We start from the raw sequence: 18,601 nt of genomic DNA on the forward strand, positions 1-18,601 counted from the left end.
CACTGAGTGAAACAGCAGGGATCGAAATGCACCAATCAGAGCTGTTGAAAAACAACCAGTCACAGCAGAGCATCATGTTTTATAAGATCGCGCATAACCAGTCGACCTCATCGCCTGAAAGAAGAATAGCAGTATGCAGTCGAAACGTCGCGATCTACATCAAACGTGACTACATCGTGAGGCAAACGAAAAACTTAGCTTTTATTGTTATTCACCACGATGACTAACCATGGCCTTTTTTACGAAATTATTTCAAGAATAAAATGTCCAAGTAAACTAACAGGAAGACAACTTATTCGATTATAAGAACTCGTGAAATTTTCGCAAGGATATCTTTTCAACTGCACGCCTGTAATTATGAGTGGAAAAACGGCTCGCTAAAATTGAAAACGTAGGATCTTTGGCTACTAAATGAACTAAGGCTACGATAGCATCGTCAAAGGAACAGTTTCCAAACATAATAAGTGCAGTTGTGCTCGTTAATTGAAAAGCTGAACTACTGTTGGCTTCAACACTTTTCTTCGCGGCAAAGCTGTCTAAGATTGCCAGATAAGAATTGCCTGTTGTTTGACAAAAGATAAAAAATATCTTGATTTAAACTTATAAAAAGAAGAGGACAGCCAATCGAAACAAGTCAAAACACGAACAAGTCTATTCCACCTATTCGGAAAGGTTTTGATGTCAAGAAACACGCTGAACACGGGCCGTTATGAACAATACTTATTCGAAATTTAATCTCGTGAGTTGTATTCAAATCTTTCGGTTACGTTACGAAATAATTCCTTTCATTGTCTCGTATGGGAATCTCAGCAATTCAAGAAAATGACTTGTAACTAATTCGTACGATTTCTGTCCTCCTATTTCTCACTCCTTTTTTGTCTTTCGCTTTTTAGAGGATTTAACAATACTTTCAAACGAGCTTTGACTCAAGGCATCGATCCCATCGTTTATAACTGGAGCAAGACTGTCTCCGCCTGCACGTTTCCGGGAACGGTAGTTAGTGGCAGGAACATGACACTCCTCAGCTTCCTGTAAAATGTCCTGAGCCGAATAAACAGACCTCACGAGACTTTTCGTAGCTAGTACAGACGCATCATAAACACGCACAGGTCGTGGCTTTTTCTGGTAATTACTACGAGCAAGTTCGTGATACTCCTTGGCCTTCTCAAAGTCGCCCAGTTGTTCGTGAACAGAACCCAAGTTATTGTAACTAGTTGCCACTTGTACATTCTCAGGTCCTAGCTTTTTCTGTTTAATACTCAGAGCAAGTTCGTGATACTCCTTGGCCTTCTCAAAGTCGCCCAGTTTGGAGTGCACCAGACCCAAGTTATTGTAACTAGTTGCCACTTGTACATTCTCAGGTCCTAGCTTTTTCTGTGTAATACTCAGAGCAAGTTCGTGATACTCCTTGGCCTTCTCAAAGTCGCCCAGTTTGGAGTGCACCAGACCCAAGTTATTGTAACTAGTTGCCACTTGTACATTCTCAGGTCCTAGCTTTTTCTGTTTAATACTCAGAGCAAGTTCGTGATACTCCTTGGCCTTCTCAAAGTCGCCTAGTTCTTCGTGAACTGAACCCAAGTTATTGTAACTAGTTGCCACTTAAACATTCTCAGGTCCTAGCTTTTTCTGTTTAATACTCAGAGCAAGTTCGTGATACTCCTTGGCCTTCTCAAAGTCGCCCAGTTGTTCGTGAACAGAACCCAAGTTATTGTAACTAGTTGCCACTTGTACATTCTCAGGTCCTAGCTTTTTCTGTTTAATACTCAGAGCAAGTTCGTGATACTCCTTGGCCTTCTCAAAGTCGCCTAGTTTTTCGTGAACTGAACCCAAGTTATTGTAACTAGTTGCCACTTGTACATTCTCAGGTCCTAGCTTTTTCTGTTCAATACTCAGAGCAAGTTCGTGATACTCCTTGGCCTTCTCAAAGTCGCCCAGTTTGGAGTGCACCAGACCCAAGTTATTGTAACTAGTTGCCACTTGTACATTCTCAGGTCCTAGCTTTTTCTGTTCAATACTCAGAGCAAGTTCGTAATACTCCTTGGCCTTCTCAAAGTCGCCTAGTTTGGAGTGCACCAGACCCAAGTTATTGTAACTAGTTGCCACTTGTACATTCTCAGGTCCTAGCTTTTTCTGTTTAATACTCAGAGCAAGTTCGTGATACTCCTTGGCCTTCTCAAAGTCGCCTAGTTTGGAGTGCACCAGACCCAAGTTATTGTAACTAGTTGCCACTTGTACATTCTCAGGTCCTAGCTTTTTCTGTGTAATACTCAGAGCAAGTTCGTGATACTCCTTGGCCTTCTCAAAGTCGCCTAGTTTGGAGTGCACCAGACCCAAGTTATTGTAACTAGTTACCACTTGTACATTCTCAGGTCCTAGCTTTTTCTGTTCAATACTCAGAGCAAGTTCGTGATACTCCTTGGCCTTCTCAAAGTCGCCTAGTTTGGAGTGCACCAGACCCAAGTTATTGTAACTAGTTGCCACTTGTACATTCTCAGGTCCTAGCTTTTTCTGTGTAATACTCAGAGCAAGTTCGTGATACTCCTTGGCCTTCTCAAAGTCGCCCAGTTTGGAGTGCACCAGACCCAAGTTATTGTAACTAGTTGCCACTTGTACATTCTCAGGTCCTAGCTTTTTCTGTTCAATACTCAGAGCAAGTTCGTGATACTCCTTGGCCTTCTCAAAGTCGCCTAGTTCTTCGTGAACTGAACCCAAGTTATTGTAACTAGTTGCCACTTGTACATTCTCAGGTCCTAGCTTTTTCTGGTCAATACTCAGAGCAAGTTCGTAATACTCCTTGGCCTTCTCAAAGTCGCCTAGTTCTTCGTGAACTGAACCCAAGTTATTGTAACTAGTTGCCACTTGTACATTCTCAGGTCCTAGCTTTTTCTGGTCAATACTCAGAGCAAGTTCGTGATACTCCTTGGCCTTCTCAAAGTCGCCCAGTTTGAAGTGCACCAGACCCAAGCTAATGTAACTAGTAGTAACACTAGTGTGCTTTGGTCCAAACTTTTGGAGGAAAAATTGCAATGAAAATGCATAGAATTTCTTTGCGGCCTGAAAATGACAATGGTTCTCACATATCTCGCCGAGATGTTCCATTCCAGGCTGGAATATTTGAGGAAGGACAGCTTTCGAAAGTATGTTTTCAAAACTAAGAATGAAAGTTTCCAAATGTAGGGCAAGGGCGCGGCTTTGCAAAATGGAATCTGATGATTCCTTCGGTAGGTTGTCATCTATAAACTGGTTAAACGCCGCAACAGCGCTTTTCAAAGTTTTTATGTGACGGCTTTCCAGGTGGCCCTTAATCAAAGACTTTACGACATCGCGCACAACCTGATGTACCCGTATGTGGAAACCAAACTCATCTTCATGTGTTAAAATTAGCGAACATCTTTGGAGTTTCATAATTATCATCTCTTCATCTTTTATTCCTTCATCGACGCTTACGATATAATTCACCACGATATCTGCATTTAAGGGCTGTGACGAAAGGAGGTAGAGAAAACTTAATGCATGATCTATGATTTTGTCTGATTGCATCACTTCTTTAATGGCCAGTATTGTTGCTGTTGTCATCGATTTCTTGTAACATGGGTTGATCTCTGTAAGTAGAGTCTCTGTCGCATCACGTTGCCCTTTCTCTACTTTCCTCAGAAAGTCATTCCATCCAAACTCTGAGAAACGTTTGCTCTGTCGGAGTTGCTTCACATAGGTGGCTGCGCTTGCTAAAGCAAGAGGTTGGTAGTCGAGTTCTCTAGCTACTATTTCTTCTATCTCACTATCGCTGATACCAGAAATAAGGGCTAACAAAGAACACGCCTCTTGGGACTGCATACCCTCGCTTACTGAGATGTGTCGAATGGAAGTGCTTGTTAACGGTATACATGTACTATCTTGGGTTGTGATCAACAGATACCCCTTTCCCCATTGTCCGTGTCCTTGCTGGGGTAAATGAACATGCATTTCAGATAAGCTTTTGACGTTGTCAGCCAACAGAAGCCAGGACTCGTACTGACCGATCTTTGAGCTGATTAAGGATATCAGGCTGTTAATCTTGTCCTCTGTCTTCAAATCTTTGGAGATATGGATTTGTGTAATCGCATCTTCGGGGCACTTCATTTGTCTAGCGAACGTGATGTAAGAATCCAAAAGTGTGCCCAGCGTCTCGGCATTCAGTGTCATAACAAACACTTCAGAGCAAGAATCTTCTTGGGCTTTCTCGTAAAATCTCTTGGCTACAAGACCTGCCAGTTGGGATTTACCGCTTCCAGGATTCCCGGATATATACAAGATACTTAAGTTGCTCGCATCAGCTTGCTTAAGCTCCTGCAGCTGGTTTGTGATGTCAGCAACCTCAACATCGCGACTTGCTATGTCGTGCGAAGGTTTAGGAGGAAGAATGCAAAACGGGGAGGTGTCGTTCAGTAGTTGTTCTGAAAGAACCTTAACTTGTTTTTCTTTCTCTTGTAACTGATCTTCGAGGCTCTTCCGTCTCTCTTCTGTCTCCTTTAGGTTATCTTTAAGGTTCCTTTGTCGTTCTTCTGTTGTCTCAAGCTGGTCTATAAGGTTCCTGCGTTTTTCTTCTGTTTCCTGTAGCTCATTTTCTTTTTTCTCTAAGAGGTCCTCAAGGTCCACTCGTTTTTCTTCTGTTTCCTGTAGCTCATTTTCTTTTTTCTCTAAGAGGTCCTCAAGGCCCACTCGTTTTTCTTCTGTTTCCTGTAGCTCATTTTCTTTTTTCTCTAAGAGATCCTCAAGGTCCACTCGTTTTTCTTCTGTTTCGTTAATCTCATTTTTAAGAACCTGTAGTTGTTTTTCAGTTTCCTTAAGCTGATCTTCAAGACAAACTCGTTGTTTTCTTGTTTCCTTCAGCTGATCTTCCAGATCCTGGCGTTGACTCTCTATCCTCTTCAACTGATCTTCAAGGTCCTTATTGTCTTTCTCTTTTATGTGTAAGTCTTTCTTTAAAGCTTTCACTTTGTCTAAGAGATCTCTTAACTCCTCTGTCGGAAACGTCTTTTGGTTTGTGATCTCTTGAATTTCTACAGTGGAAAGACCTAGTGCTTGGAATGCAGCAAAAACTTTGACAATAGCATTTTTGAAGTCTAACTCCGAAAGTTGACCGTGTGGCATATGAGCAAATTCTTCATTGCGAAATTTTCTGAGATCGTTGATATTCTTTCTCACCACAGCGTTTAGCCTGAAGATGCAATCTGAGTAGAGGATGGCGTAAAACAACATGGCACAATCCCATTCCGCTCTATTTCCTTTAATCATGGTCGACAACTTATCCTTGTGCCTCCTTTGGTTTGGCGGGGACTCTTTACTGTAAAAGTCTTTCCCGTTACTAGGATCATCTTTCCATTCTCCAAGAGTCGTTCTGTAACGACTGTCCCATTCTTGTTTGAAAATTATTCGCAAACCTTCAGTTAGGATATCAGTTGTGACGTGACAAATCTTGAAATAGTTTAGTTGCTCATCAGTATATTCTTTTGCAGCGGCCATGTCTTTTGTAGGCGTGTCTTGTAAACCTTTGTTAAAAATACCAATATCAGCTAACAGTGAAAAATAATTACCAAATCTAAACCTTTAGTAATTAAACCATTTTAAGCGACAGCAAAAAACTGGTAACAGTATTTTTAAGACCTGTGCAAACGTCAAAGGAGCTCCGTGCTGAAAGATATCATGCAGTCTATTTAAAGGGCGTTTATCAAATAATTAGTTAATTAATTGATAGATGAATTTCAAACCAATCAGTTATAAAATCAATTAAACGAAGTAGAGAGTAAAGGAGAAGGAATAAAGCGCTGGGTTTAAGGACCATTGATAAAACCAGGCCCATGGAACATTCTGGCAAATTCCGTAACATTCCTGAACATTCTATATTACAAATAGAGAAGCCTTGACTGTGTTCTGTTCTGTTGTAAAGCACGCAGGAAGCGGCTAGAGCGCGAAAGAAGTGAGGTGTTTTGTCTCTGCTCACGGTATAGTAACGTAAATAACGGCGCTTGGCATGTTTACAAAGCTATGTTGGTCCTCCTGTTGCTAAATGGTCGGACTTAGTACACGCACCTGAGATGGGCACCAACATGGCGGACGCTTAACTTGCATAAATGTATGACGTCAGCTGCAAACCGAGAATTTGGCAGATAACGTGACAGCCTTAGCTCAGCTCCGTGCTTCGTACTCTGATAGAGCACGTTCTTTTAACCAATAACAGCGCGTGTTTTATACGAACTTTGTTATAAAACATCCTGAATCATTTTTGAATCATCCCACACACCCCAAAAAGTCAACAATCGTGAAGATTGTGACAAAAAAAAAGTTTCTACAGCCCACTATTGATCAGTTTGCATCTTTTAGGTACATTTTGGTGTACAAATTAATTTTTTTAAAACTCAGTTTCATGCAAAATTGCTATCCAGCAATCAAGCGAGGGAGGTAGTCATAGAAATAAGGCAAGAGAATGAATTTTTTTTATTTTACATTTAATGTGAATGCATCTGAAGAGACCCTCCCTCTGATGGTTTTTTCTTAACTTTTTAACCCCTAAGAGTGACTAGCATCTAATTTCTCCTTACAATATCACCCTTGAATTTCATATTAAGGTCATGAGAATATGGAAAATGATCACCAGTTAGAGAAACTCTTGATTGATAAACAAATTCTCCTTGTCAACACCTCAGGAAATGTATAGAAGATAGTATGGAGAATATGCAAACTGATGTTAGGGTGTATATGATGTTATATGTGATGTTATATGATGGCACATAGATCATGTTTTATTGATATGATGTTATATATGTACTTGTACTTCATGTCAGCTTGGTGACAGGAAAATTAAATAGCATCCCTTTTGCTCTCTATACAAAGAACGACGTGTTATCCTCGCTCCTTGAATGAGTTTTACACACTGCCCCCTTCTCGATTTTATCTCCCTCCCTTCTCACAATTGTTGCACAATCTCTAAAAAGGAATATTGGGAAGAGCGCATGCGTCACCATGTCAGCCACAGCAATCGAGCTGCGGGCGCGATGTACACCATTTTAAAGAAGATAAATGATTAATTGGGATGTTTGGATGATGAACATTTACCAGTTTGTATCCAAATCATGTGACTGAAGTTGTGTCGAAACGACTTTTTACCTGTATCGGATCGGCTTAATCGATGTATCGTATCAACTTCAGCTTGTTTCGAATCACCCTATATGGAAATGATCGTAAACAGTTTCATTTATTCTACGCCCGGCGTGGTGAAACATCGCGTGACCTAACGTATTCTCTTAAAACCTGTCACGCAAATTACACGCATCGCCGAACACGTGTCGTTTCCAAATGCGTAGTTGTATAGCAAACTGTTATAAACTGTGCCATTTCACGACAAGATAGTGTCGAAAAGTACCTTATATATTCCAGAAACCATTCCATCCCGCACAGAAACAAGGAAAAGAATGAGTTCTAAGATACAGATTCTCTGGTTTCAATTCTAAAAATTAGCGTAATCACATCATCAAAAACACGAAGGTCTTCTTTTATGTACAGTGCCTGGTTGATGTGGTCGCCACTGTGAGATCGAAGGATGCACAATGTTTAGTCGCCTTCTCTGAAAACAAGCGACGAAAAATTTCTAAAGAAGATAACTGATTTAAGAGACTATTTTATAGGAGGTGCCTACAATGAGGTATTGCACTCGTCTGGTGAATCTTTGGTAGTGAGCCACCAGGTGCACCGAAACAACATTAGCAGACGTACACAGAAAAAGAATCAGTAATCTTACCACAATATTTTATCTAACATCGTGTAATCGCCTGTAGCGAAGGCGGAAATTTCTCAAGTAGGACTCACTTGAGATCGAAGCGTTACATTGCATTTGTTGATTGGTTCGTGACGTAGTGCAGATATATTATGATAGGTGATTTGGGTTGATTGATTGTGAGATCGGAGTTACTGTACATGAAACCAGTGTTACTGTTTGTCGCGAGATCATTTACGACAAAAGTGACAACCCTGCCAGGACAAACCAAGCATCATGACCAAAACAACCGAACGGCTATCTAAGGCAATGGACGCGAAGCTAGAAATCCTCAAGATTAAGATGGGGCAATTGGTCACCGCGATTGAGAAGAAGAACATCACGTCGGCGGACAGATTGCGTAACACGTTGAAAAAGAAAGTCGATGAAGTTCACAACCTCAAGATAAACATTCAAGAAAATAGTTTTGAAGCCGAAGAAGATAAGGAGGACATTTTAGAATGCAGCGCGCAAATTGGAAGAAAGAATGAGCGAATTTGAGAAAGCCATCAATGACATCGAGTTAGCGATTAAAGAATTAAGGAGTGCCGAAATGGAAACGACAGCGAAGGAAGAAGAAAAGCGAGCCGAAAACAGAGAAAGAAGAAATTCGACGATGAAATGAAGTTATAGAAAACCAAACTAGAGCAGAAACTTAAATATGAGAAGAAAATCGACGAGAAAAAAGATCAAAACATCAACGCCAAGCTGCCAAAATTGGTTATTACAAAGTTCAAAGGCACCCCCAAAGAGACCAAGCAAGCGGAGTCACTCAGATTCTCACGAGTACTATTCGGGCTGTCCACATCACCATTCCATCTTGGAGGAGTTATAGATCAGCACCTGCGAAACCTTCAGCAGAACTTCCCAAACGAAGTCGAAGAAGTTAAACGGAGCCTCCATGTTGACGATCTGATTACTGGTGTAACAACTGTGGTCGAGAAAAAAGCAGCCCAAGCTATTTTCAGAGAAGGGAGATTCCAGCTGCACAAATGGCATTCAAATCTGCCATCCCTAGAAGAGCCACCATCCTCAGAGAAAGTGGCAGAAGAAAATTCAACCACTCAATAGGAAGCAAGTCACAGCCTTGCCACGCCCGCGGAGGAAACAGCGGGACAACAACCAACTACTGTGCTAGATACAGGTCAAATCTTCGCCAAGTACCATGTGGGTGTAAAGACGTGGGAAACCAAACTGCTAGGCGCACCGTGGAACAAAGCAGTGGACTCAATAAAAGTTGCCTTTCCTGCCCCAATCGTCAAAGTAACCAAGATAGAAATCCTCCGGAAGATATCTAAGATATACGACCATTTAGGATTAGCTTCACCCGTCACCTTGGCTGGAAAGATGCTGTACAGAGAAATATGCGACACCCGAGTACCTTGGGACCATGATCTTCCCAGAGAGCTAAAGAACACATGGGAGAACTGGGAAAGAATGCTGACTAGAAAAGTAGAATTCCAAAGAAGCCTTGTCGAATACCGGGAAGAAATCTTAAGTATCGACCTTTATGCTGACTGACGAAGAAAGGTGTAACCACACCAAGGCTCGGGTTAGTCGCTGGGTACATGGCAACCAATGTTGAGGACAAATTAAAGGAAGCTCTACAAGGATTCACAATCAGGAGCATGTATGGTTGGCTCGACAGCAGTGTAGCTAGACAATGGATCAAAGGGGGTGGAAATTACAAACAATTTGTGAGAAATAGAGTTCGAAAGATCAGGACAAGAATTACATCCGTTGGCGAAACGTTGGAACGACGGACAACCCTGCTGATCTCGGAAGCCGAGGTGGTCATTTATTCGAGACAACAGACCTGTGGTGGCGTAGACCACTATGGTTAGCACATCAGCAACAGTGGCCTCCAGATAATGTGACATGTCGAACCAGAGAGACGCAAGCTGAGGGCCACAGTCATCAGGGAAGTACTAGCAGTCACCATTGAAACAAATGAAGGACATGATGAGCTGATGCAGAAATGGGACCTATGGACAACCATCCGAGACGAGTGGTAGGTTTCGCGCTTTATTCGAAACTGCAGAGCCAAACACCAGCAAAGAATCACCGGACCAATCACTACTCAAGAAACTAGTAGGCTGACGAGGTTCTGGGAAAAAGGGACACATGTCAGATGCCAAGATACGAGCGGTTTTCAGGAAGATCAGCAACGTCTAAATCTCCAGAAGAACGCAGATAAACTGTACGAATGCAGAGGGCTTATCCAGGGAGACTACCCTATTTACCTTCGGATGATGCTTTGTTCAGCAAAAGGCTGGTATTGCGCGCCCAACTTCAGACTCTCCATGAGGGAGTCAGTTTGACAATCGCGAAGATACGAGAGAAATATTGGATACCTCCCCTTAGAAGACTTACAAAGAGAGTGATAAATGAGTGCCCTGGGTGTAAACGCTTTCAAGTAACCGCCCTAGCAAACCCACCGACTGGAAACCTACCCAAGAAAAGAACAGAGGGATCAGTGCCCTTCAAGTCAATCGGAGTCGAATTTGCCGATCAAGTACTTCAGCAAGAATAAAAGCGAGAAGAAACCATGCATTCTACTTCATGCATACAGCTCAACCCGTGCCGTCTATTTGGATCTACTACCAGTTTAAACAACGGAACACTTGTTGCGCAGTCTGAAACGTTTCATGGCGAGACGAGGGCGGCCAGAGAAAATCTTCTCCGATAATGGGAGAACCTACGTTTCCGCATCCAAATAGCTAAAGAAAGTTCGACGGGCTAGCCAAGCAAAACATCCAGTGGCAATGTAATCTCAAAAGAGCTCCATGGTGGGACGGTCAGTTCGAAAGATTGATTGGCATCATGAAGCAGAGTATGTACGAAGCAATCGGAAACGGTCACCTGCGCTGGCATGAATTGGAAGGGGTCATCTTGGATGTGGAGACAACCCTTAACAACAACTTCTTGGTTATATAGAAGACGATATTTAAATGCCAGTTTTGACCCCTAACCCTAAGCTATTTGGACAGCCAAATCAAATTCCTTAATAGGAACCAACCAACGTTGAAATTGTGACCTCAGAAAACGCGCCAAGTACCTACGGAAATGGAAGGACGTCCTATGGAAAAGATGGACAATCTAGCACCTAAAGGCCCTAAGAGAGCGTCACAGTCTCAACCATCAAACGAAAGAAGCTACCTTGAAAGAAGAAGACGTAATGCCTATCAAGGGAGAGGGGCGTAACAGAGGCAAATGGAAGATTGGTGTGGTGGAACGCCTGATTCAAGGTCGGGATAGAATGATAAGAAGGGCGCAGCTAAAAGCTGGGAAGACACTCATAGAGATACCACTGCAGCTGCTTTATCCTCTTGAATTAACCTGCAACAGACCTGAACGAAGGAGAGGAGAGACGCTAAGAGCTGACGCCAGAGAATTCCAGCCGAGAAGAGCCGCATCAGATGATTTGGGTTGATTGATTGTGAGATCGGAGTTACTAGTGAGTAGGAGAATAAAAATAGAGTACCTCAAACCAGTGTGATTGTTTGTCGCGTGATCATTTACGACATCTATGCAAAGAGCTTCCACGTGTGAATTTTGTCAAATGGGCGATGTAAACAAAACGAGCCCCAAGATGAGCGGTTGCCGCGGAAATTCCCTCAGGGTACTCGGCCAGATAGGAGATTATGACACCTTCCTGATTATTAACTTTTATTTGAAATTACTTTTTTCTAAATAACTCAGGTGCTTTTGGGGATTTTTTTTCTTGGACAGGTAAAATGTTTTAATTCCGTTTGGTCAAATAAAAGAAAAAACTTTTTTTTTTCGGCCTTTGAAGGTGGGAAGTAACCTTAAAGGGCGTTAATCAATTAATTGATAAATCAATTCCAAATCAATCAGTTATAAAATCAATAAAACAAAGTAGAGAGTAAAGGAGAGAGAATAAAGCGCTGGGTTTAAGAACCATTCATGAAACCAGGCTCATGGAACATTCTGGCAAATTCCGTAACAGTTCTGAACATTCTAATTAACAAATAGAGAAGCCTTGACTATGCTCTGTTCTTTTGCAAAGCACACAGGAAGCGGCTTTACAACTACGTCTCGCGTTTCTCCCCACTTCTTAAGTAGCGATCTCTGTAAGAGCGGTTCAGGCATCTCGCATTGGAAAAAGTTTTGCCTCATACTTTTGCCCATTAAGATATCTTTGGTAGTTAGTAAATAGAACCACGTTGGTTTCTGGAAATACTAAAAAGCTTGAAGAGAGCTCTTAATAAAAAAAGCTGCAAAAGGCTCTTTTTTGACCTCTTGAGACATTTTTTCATTCTTTTTTGACAAGCTCGCTCCTCGTCACACACCACATGCAGCAAGAAATCGATTGTGTTCGAAGATGTTCGAAAGCATAGAGATGTAAAAACATCTTGCAGTTATTAATTTCTTTTGCCGTTGTGACTTCAAACTTTTGGTGATTTTGCTAGCGTGACGGCAAAATTATGCAAATTAGTCTGTTGAACAAACTCTGACCGTTCTTTATTAGTAGCCTTATAAATCTCAGATTGTAACAATTTTGAAAAGGAAAGATAGTAGGATTGAGCGTTTAAATTAAACGGCTAAAATTTGGCAAACGATTCTGTTTCGTGACGAAAAAGGTGAACAAAACGTATCGAATATCAGATAAAAAATTTTTAGTGTATCTTCAGAAACCAATGTGGTCTTATTTACTAGCTACCAAAGATAGTTCAATGAGCAAAATTTGAGGCAAAATTTTTTTCCGATGAGAAATCCCCTGAACGGCTCTAACAGAGATCGCCACTTTATTTGCATGTTTGGTTTGTAAACCTTTACTAGTTTGTATCGAAATCATGTGACTGAAATTGTGTCGAAACGACTTTCGACGTGTACTGCAGATCGACTAAATCGATGTTTCAAATCAACTTAAGCTTGTATCGAATCGCCTTATTTGGAAACGACCGAAAACAGTTACCTTTATTTTACGCCCGGCGTGGTGAAATCGCGTGACCTAACTTGTCCCATTACAGCCTGTCAAAGCAAATTGCAATCATCGTCGAACATGTGTCATTTCCAAATGCGTAGTTGTATGGAAAATTATGCCATTTCACGACGAGAAATTGATGAAAAATACCTTATTTATTCCAGAAACTATTCCATCCCGCACAGAAACGAGGAAAAAAAGTGAATTCTACGATGCTGATTTTTTTGGTTTCAATTCTAAAAATAAGCTTGATTACATCATTAAGAACACGAAAGGTCTTCTATTATGTACAGCGCTTAGTTGATGTAGTCGCCACTGCGAGATCGAACGATGCAAAATGTTCAGTCGCCTTCCTTGAAAACAAGCGACGAAAAATTTCTTGAGAAGATAACTGATTTCAGAGGCTATTGTTTGTTTGTCTGTTTGTTTATGATTGCGAGAGCGAGAGCGAACTGATTGGATTAATGTGAGGCGCATAAGCGGTGCGATCCTCCGTAGAAAGTGACGACTTTATCAGACAAATAATAACTATTTTACTGCTGAAGTAGTCACCGCCGTGAATAACCACAACAAGCTGTAGGCCAATACGTGACAATATATGAAAGAAGAGATTTGTAAAGGCAAAATCAAATTAACATTGTCATTGCCCATTTGAAAAATAATTCCCAGTGAGGTACTGCACTTGTCTAGTAAATCTTTGGTAGTGAGCCACCAAGTGCATAGGAACAACATTAACAGACATAAAGAGAATCAAAGTGCTCTGTGAGCAAACTCGTGAATTGACACATGATTTTTGAGATTATGTTTAATGTTATCTGGTTTAGGGAATTTTGTGGTTGATTGTCATCTAGAGTACGAGCAGTAGTTCAGTGTTCGCTAATGTAGCAAAGAAAAAAAGTAACGTTGGGACAAGAAGGCATTACAATTGAAATGATCATGCTATTACATTTAACAAGGTGGATGATGTAATGTGTTTTAAACGTCTATCATTTTTGTTTCTGGTTCAAAAGAAAAGGTTGGAAGTAAATGTGGGTGAAAAGTGAAATTTACTGTCTTTCGTTGTAAATATTAGAAAGTCAAGGCAATACTGTCTTAATGAAAACATTAACGATTCCCTCTTTATCAAATGAGACAAACGGGAACGAGTTTTGAGTGATATAACTAAGCCAAGCCTGCCACCGTCATTTTAGGAAAGCACACTCCGACATCCGTCAGAAGGAGGTCATCTCGGGTAGATTTCCGATTACGAAATCCGAGCTCGCCCGATGTTGTCTTCGTGATGAAGGCCCTACACGTGCTTCGTTTTCGCTCATGACTTCGTATTAGGCGTAAGATAGTGCTTTTTTTTTTGTTGCTTACCTTCATTACAGACTCCACAAAATTTTTGCGATGCCTCCTTTTCACGGATGACCGATTACAACTACAACATAGTAACACCTCCACGAAATCTGTCAAAAGGAGGATTTTAAAACACCGGAAATGGAGAGGAAAGATAAATGATACGGTCGATTGACTCCCAGACAATTGAATGGTCCAAACTAGCAAAGGCGGGAAATTTGTGATCATGCGAGATATCAAAGTATCTGTTTGCTCACTCAATTCGTATTCAGCGTTCGGCCGTATTCCAATCGATAATTTCGCTTTCTGAACAAAATTTCCAATTCTATGATGGCACGTAAATTAACTTGTCAAGAAGTGAGTTCATTGTTTGAGAGAAAGTTGTCTGAAAGGTGAGGTCTCTCCTGAAGTCTACTATGAAAAAGAATTCGCGCAGGATGAAAAAAAAGAAAGTAGACTATAAAAGGCTGCCAGTATCTCAGAAGAAAAATCCTTTCACTGGACGTGTAGGGGAAAGAGGAAACAACATGAAAAGGGGGTATAACGTCAGCTTAAACGATATAGAACGCCAGCCTGCCAAACAGCCGAAACTCGCACACATCAAGAATGCCAACTCAAGCGCTGAGGCTCAAATAAACATAAACCCATAAAAAAATTCAAACGCCAATCAAACTGTAAAGGCAAGCACCCCTTACACACCAAACACGACCACATGCATCACCAACACCGCAAACGCAAACACCATCTCCTCCATTAACACAACCTCGAGCACGACCAGCACTGCAAACACATGCATCATCCTTACAGTAAACGCGACAACGAACACAAACCTGGCCCAGCAAAATAAAAAAGATGGTGAAGTAGAATTTGTAAAGACCTCTCACAGAAGCGCCTCAAAGGCCGGTAAATTCCATCTCTCGGAACAGGACATTAGCACCACTTCAACTGGAGACTGGCTCACCGACCACTCAGTCTGTTCTGAGGGAACAGTTCCCTCACGCAAGAGGATTGGAAAATACAACTTTGGGGCCTATTTTTAATTTTTCTGTTCAAAAAGGCCAATTTTCATAAATCCTGAATACTGGCAGCCATCATTGGGTGTTGGTATCTACTGTAGGATGCTACACTCCTTCTGTAGTTTATCTGTACGACAGCCTGTTTTCGGGAAGAATTGCAGCCCTCGTGCAGAAACAGATTGCATCAATTATATACGACGAAGGAACCAGTTTTAAGGTCATTGTACCAAATGTGCAACACCAGAACAATTCCGATGACTGTGGAGTTTATGCTATTGCTTTTCTGGTTTCGCTACTACATGGCCTCAATCCTTCTAATCTGACATTTGACAGGAAGCTGATAAGACAACATCTTTTAAAGAGCCTGGAGAGTGGATCATTCGACCTCTTTCCCCTCTCTAAAGTACCCGAGTGTCGAGACAGGAGGCCACTTTTTGTTCAAGAGGTCTCGGTAATGTGCGAGTGTAGAATGCCGAGGGAAGAGTCAGACTCGAAGTCTCCTTCTCGTTGTGTGAAATTTTGTAGCTGCAAGGAGTTTTTTCACAGGAAATGCATTTCAACAATTATTTTGGAAGATTCAAGTGCAAACTGGCGTTGTCCAAACTGCGAAAGAGCCCTTAAGCAGGAAGAGAAAAATAACCATTAATTTAACATGTAGTATTAAAAACTGATTCTCAGAACTTCCCATTAATTGTTTATTAAGATAATCGTCGAAGTGAAATATATATGTGTAGTAATTTTTTATCTATGTAGAAGTCAGCTAAAAGAATTTTTCAAATGTATTCATGAGAAACTGTTTCTTATAGATCTTTCCCTAAGTACGCTCTTGCGTTTAGAATTGAAAATCCTCATCTAAATATTGTAAAAAATATTATCGTAGAATATTTTCAATGATGATCATGGCACAACGCAGATAGAGAAAATATAATAGGTGAGACAAATCACGGATTATCCTTGTCGACAAAAGTAATATCGCCTGCTTTATTATATTCAAACTTAATCTCCGTCCAATCGAGGTAATGTACAATTTTTTTTATCAATTACCATATTAGAAATAACAATATATCGTAACTGCGTTAAATTTATTTCATCAGAAATCCAGAAAATTTCCGGTGTTTTAAAATCTCCTTTTGACAGATTTCGTGAAGATGTCATTACGTTGTAGTTGTGATCGGCCATCCGTGAAAAGTAGGCGTCAAATGTATTTTGTGGAATCTGTCATATAGGTTAGCAACGGAAAAAAATGCAAATATCTTAACGCTAATACAAAGTCATGAGCGAAAACGAAGTAAGTGTTCCTTTCTACTCTAATTTGCGGCTCTAAAATGCGAAATAGGGCCTTCATGAAAACATCGGGCGAGCTCGGATTTCGTCATAAGATATCTACCCGAGATGACCTCTGGTGTTGTAACATCCTCCTTTTGATAGATTTCGTGGAGGTGTTACTATGTTGTAGTTGTAATCGGCCATCCGTGAAAAGGAGGCATCGCAAAAATTTATTGGTGTCTGTAATATAGGTAAGCAACGGAAAAAAAATGCAAATATCTTAAGGCTAATACGAAGTCATGAGCGAAAACGAAGCACGTGTTCGTTTCTACTCTGTTTTGCGGGTCTAATATGCTAAATAGGGCCTTCATCACGAAGACAACATCGGGCGAGCTCGGATTTCGTAATCGGAAATCTACCCGAGATGACCTCCTTCTGACGGATGTCGGAGTGTGCTTTCCGTCATTTTAGATCTCCGCCTGGGTAGATTTAAGTCACGTGCTAGGCAACGTATAATCAATAACAAGATAGAATTTCATTTCAGGCCTATTTATCAATTTTGTGGTGTGTAATTTTCGCATTTTAGTACGTTGTATATATGTTGAATCTTCAAATTGTCTTGAAACTTACAAGAAATTTGTTCTTTAAAAATTCACTGAAAATCGGTAGCTAAAATTGTTTGTCTAAGTGTTATTTGATTTTCGTGTTAACTTGTTATTTAGTCAGTCGCCGGCATCTTTTGTTGCTTCACACAGGAAAAACACATGCGACGAAACGTAATGATCAATTTTGTCCTCAATCTCACGCTATAACAGAAAAAGCTTTTGAACATCTGTAAACTCCGAGCGCTTCGCAGTAAGTGATATTTTCAATGAATCTTCGGATTGTTTTCAAGTTCAAGGATTGTAAATTACAATTTTATGAAAACCGAAGGTTGTTGTTATTTCAGTGTGAATCCTTGAATGCTTGCCAGTCGCTGGCGCCGCTTGTTGAAACTAAAACGAAAAAAAAACTCTTTTAAGATTATCATTGGCTTCTTTTTCACCCCACCACTATTCTTAGCAACAAAGGTCGCCATTTCGTCTGTTTATTGCTCGCCAAAAACTATCAAATGTACTCAAAAGCCTAAAATCTAAAAAAAGTTTACAGGAATCGACCAATCGAGCGAGCGAGCGAATGCTATTCCCCACATCGTACCTATAACTCGCTCTTGCGCATGCGCGCAATTCACGAGTTAAAAATGAATCAGTAATGAATGAAAGTGATCTTCGCAGTGATGTGCACTACTTAGGCAGTAGTGAAAATAAGGCCTGAAAAAAAAAATTCAGGCCTGTACGGGATTTGAACCCATGATCTCTGCGATACAAGCCAACTGGGAGCTGGTCATGAGCTGGTCTTACCGCAATACTTGATCTCACATTGTGTAATCACCGGTGGCGAAGGCGGATTTTTCTCAACTAGGACTCTGTTTATCAGTGCAGTGCAAGATGTTGGCCCTTCTGTTGGGTTTGACGTGAAACAGCAGTCACCTCAACGTCACCGTAAGTAAAGATTACGGTCTTGAAGCGATTTATCAAAGTTCCCAAGTTGTCACACAGCAATTCAACGACCGGCTGACCAACCACAAAATCGGTGAATTAAGGCGTAAGCTGAAGTCGAAACTGAAAGTACTTGGTCAGCACAATAGTTATGGTTCGTTTGGAGCCTGGGAATAGTGAAAGGAGGATAACAAGAAATGTACAGGGTGGAATTACGAGATGGGAAATGACAACATTTTAAAAAGGATAAATAATTAATTTAGATGTTTGGATGATAAACCTTTACAAGTTTGTATCTACATCATGAGACTGAAGTTGTTTCGAAACGACTTTTTACGTATATCGGATCGACTTAGTCGATGTATCGAATCAACTCCAGCTTGTGCTGAATCACCCTATATGAAAACGACCGTAAACGGTTACAATTATTTTACGCCCGACGTGGTGAAACATCGCGTGACCTAACATATCACATTAAGGCCTGTCACGGAAATTGCATGCATCACCCAACATGTGTCGTTTTCAAATGCGCAGTTGCATGGAAAACTGCGCTATTTCGCGACAGGAAATCGTTAAAAAATACCTTACATATTCCAGAAACTATTCCATCCCGCACAGAAACGAGGAAAAAAATTAATTCCAGGAGACTGATTTTTTTGGTTTCAATTCTAAAAATAGACGTGATCACATCATCAACAACACGATG

The 18,601-nt window shown here is 40.9% G+C and overlaps 1 pseudogene across 1 annotated transcript; it reads right to left on the minus strand.

Moving 5' to 3' along the window:
* Positions 1-177: 177 nt before the first annotated feature.
* On the minus strand, positions 178-17,973 carry LOC149040453 (uncharacterized; annotated as a pseudogene). The gene is made up of 2 exons (XR_016179504.1): positions 17,758-17,973; positions 178-5,528 (listed from the first exon to the last, which is right to left on the minus strand). The product of XR_016179504.1 is annotated as an uncharacterized LOC149040453 (transcript).
* Between the last annotated feature and the right edge of the window lie 628 nt (positions 17,974-18,601).

Source organism: Pocillopora damicornis, chromosome 9 (assembly GCF_964200805.1).
Source record: "Pocillopora damicornis chromosome 9, jaPocDami1.2, whole genome shotgun sequence".
NCBI lineage: Eukaryota > Metazoa > Cnidaria > Anthozoa > Scleractinia > Pocilloporidae > Pocillopora > Pocillopora damicornis.